Genomic DNA, 4,854 nt, shown 5'->3' with positions numbered 1-4,854 from the left:
TAAGAATAAGATTAGGCTGGGCAAAGTTCAGAGAGCTCCTACACCTGCTGGCAACAAATTGTCTCTCTCTCAAAGTGAAAGACAGATTGTTTGATGCCTGTGTGCGAACAGCTATGCTGCATGGCAGTGAAACATGGGCTATGACAGCTGAGGACATGCATAAGCTTGAAAGAAATGAAGCCAGCATGCTTTGCTGGATGTGCAATGTCAGTGTGCATGTTCAACAGAGTGTAAGCATCTTGAGAGAAAAGTTAGGCATAAGAAGCATCAGATGTGGTGCACAAGAGAGACAACTGCACTGGTATGGTCATGTGATGCACATGGATGAGGTCAGCTGTGTTAAGAAGTGCTGATTTCTAACTTTGGAGGGAACCTGTGGTAGTGGTAGACCCAGGAAGACATGGAACAAGGTGGTGAAACATGATCTTCGAACTTTGAGCCTCACAGAGGCAATGACTGATGACTTAGACCTTTGGCAATGTGCTGTGCTTGAGAGGACCTGCCATGCCAAGTGCACCCATGCTGGTGGCATGTAAAGAACACCTTTCAAGTGTTGGGCCTCATGGAGGCAAAGTGGCTGAGTTTTTTTTTTTTGAGCATTGGGCCTCACAGAGGCAAAGTGGCTGAGTTCCTTTCAAATGCTGGGCCTCACGGAGGCAATGGCCAAGACCTTTGGCATTATGTCATGCTTAAGAAGACCCATCAAGTTGAGCAAAATCACATTTGTGACAGATACTGATGTCACACAATTGGCACCCATGTAAAAGCATCCTGGTGTCATGCAAATGGCACCCATGCCAGTGGCATGTAAATGCACTCATTACACTCTTGGAGTGGTTGGCGTTAGGAAGGGCATCCAACTGTAGAAAATCATGCTGAATCAGCCTGGAGTCTGGTGCACGCTTCCAGTATGCCAGCCTGGTCAAACCTTCCAACCCATGCCAGCATGGACGTTAAATGATGAAGATGAGGATGAAATCAACAGCCAATTTGCAATTGCTTCCAACTCCTACTCCCATGCAAATGATATCATCTTTCACTCCTCCCCAACCTTCTGTACACAATTTTCATCTACATGCAAACTTGGACACCTCATACAAAATCTGCATTGCTTCCAAAAACAGAGACTTCAAAAACAACATCCCGTTTTTCATATCAATATTGTTTCCATCATCCAAAGATACAATTGCTATGTTTTTTTAAGGACATATTCGTTTGCTCATTCCCACCAGTCATGGGTTGCCTAATACTAAAAACCCACAACATACAAATGCACATACATTTATGTATATAGGTCAGTAGAAAAATACATTACAGTGAATTTTATGGTGATTTTTGTTCTTTTCTTTCTCATGAAAAGTGAGTAATCTGACATTTCAATCATGTCTTATTCTTTGGTGAGATAGAATATAGAAGTCGATACCATGATTGCAGAAAAAGTACATAAAGAAAGTGTTATTGTGGATTGGTTGGTGTGGTGCAAAAGTAGAATAAATTAGAGTGAGATGTCTGGGAGATGAGTGATGTCAGAGGAAATAAAATGAAGAAAAAGGGTGGTAACAGTCTAAAGAAGAGAAATTATGAGAGCCAGGCTAAATGAATTAGGTTAAAAATGAGATGACAGGGTGATAGAGAAAGTAAACAAATACGGAATAGACCAGACATACATTCATATAAAATCAGAGAAAGATGGAAAGTGTATATAAAGGAAGTAAAACATTGCAAAGAGTGCAATGAATTCTAAGTTAAAAAAAAATGACATAAAAGCAATACCAAAGTAGAAATAAAAGCAAATACCAAAAGTAGAAATATATCAGTAAATTTGTACACTGTCTACAGATACATAATAACAAATAGCACAGTATACTTATGACTAAGCAGTGTGATTAAATAAAGGATGTAAAACCACATAGTCAATTATAATACTGTGTAAGGAAACAAGTCTTAAGTCAATAAAAACAGTTGAGGGGTTAAAGGGATGTGTAAAATCAGATGTTGGGGCATGCATTTTGTCCACAAAAGATAGAGTTACCTATGCAGGAGATAGAGCGTCCTTCGTGTAGTTTCAGGTTTTTTTAAACCGATGTGCCATTGAAAACCATAGACTGAAAAAGTTCTTACAAATGGCCATCTACATTTCATCACTTTCTTTGTGATATGCATGTGAAAATGCATTATTACTCATGTTACCACACTAATCCCATACTGATTGTGAATCTGAGACTGAAATCCATTGTAGCCCAATGTATTTTGTTTGCATTGCATTTAACTATTTGTGCTAGTAGTGGAAGGCTAAGGATTTTTCAGCATTAAGTTGCATATTACATTCTTCACTCAGCTTATATGTTGCATTTAAGTCATGCTGTATGAGCATAGCATTGTCAGGGTTGTTTATCACCTGTAATACATTTGTACCATCTACAAATCTAGTAAGAATGCCTGTCTGTTTAACTGAGGGCATGTCTGCAAGAACCACAGTTAACAGCAGTGCCCCCAGCACATTTCTGACAAAAAAATTAACATTTTTATACTAAACAACATTATACATACACACATACACACACACATTGCAGGTGCCATAAGCACTAAAAATGCGCAGGCAATAAACTCTCTCAAACGTTCAAGGTGATCATTAATAGTAGATATATATCATATAGATGATTGCATTTATGTATGTACTTTGTATACGATGGCGAATTTCGTTAATATGGATTGTATGAATATATACATCGGCCTTAGAATTTGTTTTCTCCTCTCCTTAATTTTATATTCCTGAAGCTCTATCAGAGTGCTAATCGGTTGAGCCGTATAAAGTGGATACCTCTATCACTTATTTCTTCATTGTTATATATATATATATATATATATATATATATATATATATATATATATACATATATAGGTTTCATCACAACTGTTCAACGAACAGGAATATAAAACTCTGAATAACAGTTTCTGTGACAATTTTGCAGCTTTAATAAAAGCATATTACTCTACTTTTGGTATTCAAATACTAGTTTTTCCACCTTCTTTTACACTTATGTGCTCACTTGTATGTATATCTATATAGTAAAAAGAATGAATGAACGAGCAAGCAATTAGTAGGACTTATAATGGTAGAAGGTGTAAATAATCTGTGTTTATATTTTATAATTATATTGTCATACTGGTTCATAATATTTTCCTTACTGTCCATAATTGCTAAAATTTCAGCTATCCAAAGCGAGTATCTATTAGTAAACTCACAATAGGGTTTTGAACATTGTACAATTGACCATTTAATGGTGTAATTCACTGAACCTTTTCCAAATTCCAAATTAGCTTAAGCAACAAAGTGTTCTCACGTTTAAGTCCGTGCAACAAGCACCTACATTAACGTTTATAGAGAGGTTACAGAAAACTATACATTGGTAAACGACGTGTTTAATAGAACATTCATTATGTAAAGGAAACCAACCTCCTTAAATCACATCCCTTTCTTCTCGACTGTTGCTTGTTTGTCACTAGTTTCTTAACAAAGCCTTGCTTCTACCCACCATTCCGCTGTTTTAGATGTAATAATTTTTTCCTGGCTCCTTTTCAACAATGACCACATAAACAACAATACCTGAAAAAAAGGAAAGTTGTGCATTTATGTAATAACATAAAATTACATAACTTCCGGTGAGCTTTTCCTTCAAACATATGTTATACGTTTCCATTCCCTACACTTATATATATAATATATATATATGTAGGAAAATTGATTAGCACTTGCTGGGTGCCTTACATTTCCCATACACAGTACATGGAAGGAAAGGAGAGGACAAGATTTCTCTGAATAAATAACAATAATTTATTTGTCTGAATAAACATTCCATCTCTGGTTAGCGGTAGCCGTGAACGCCTAGGTGAAGAAGCAGCAGGGTTGGTAGTTAGGCACAAAGTAATAAAGCATTATTACAGACTCGCAGTGTCGCTCGCCATTAAAGGTCCCATTCTTGATAGAGCGGCTCTAAGTTGCGTCCTACCCGGTCAGAAGCCGTGATCGAAGAGATTGAATGGTGGTGAACCCTAACTGTTGATGATGATTGCGCATGCGCATAAGGGGCTTCCGTCAGGTCTTCGGAAAGCTCTAATCCTTGCGCATGCGTAGATGAATGTTCCAACATGGCGTCTAGAATCATGCGTTACTACAAGGCTCCCCCTCGAGTGCGGAAGCACGAAAATAGAAAGATTGTAGTGGCGCCAGAAACAAGATGGCTACCGATCACCCACAAGACGTGGTACAAAATATGACAAGTCAAAAGAAAATAATTACAATATAAATGAGCATGCACAATTTTTTTTTACATAATGTTCAATAGCAAAACATGGAAACTATCCAGTACACAAAAGAACTCGTGTCTGTCACAGGAAACACAAAAGAGATTGTCAAATATAAATAGTCTTTGCAAGTTTCTTGGGCCAGTGAACAGTTCGGCCAGTCCTGGTGACATAGGGTCTGCTTGAGCCAGGTTGCGACGACGAAGGTGGTGGAGTAGGTGATGGTGTTGTCAAAGGTGCACTTGTAGATTCAAAGGTGGGAGTGGCAGCGGTGTCATCGAATGATGTGGACACCTCAAAATATACTCTTTTAAGCCGATCATCAACTTCAGTAGTTCGACCAGAGCGTTGGTCATCTTTGAGTGAAAATCTCCAGAAAAAGAATTGTTTAAACCATTTCTGACATGAGCGTTCTGTTAAGCAATCAACACCATAAACTTCACATATCTCTTTGTGAGCCTCAGCAGCATTCTTGTCTTTATGGAAATAAAAAAAGCAAAATATGGCGAAAATGTTCGTTTTTGCACTCCATGTTAAAATTGATATTGA

Source organism: Octopus bimaculoides, chromosome 4, assembly GCF_001194135.2.
Source record: "Octopus bimaculoides isolate UCB-OBI-ISO-001 chromosome 4, ASM119413v2, whole genome shotgun sequence".
Taxonomy (NCBI): domain Eukaryota; kingdom Metazoa; phylum Mollusca; class Cephalopoda; order Octopoda; family Octopodidae; genus Octopus; species Octopus bimaculoides.
The sequence above is the reverse complement of the archived record's forward strand: the minus strand, read 5'-3'. Positions refer to the sequence as shown.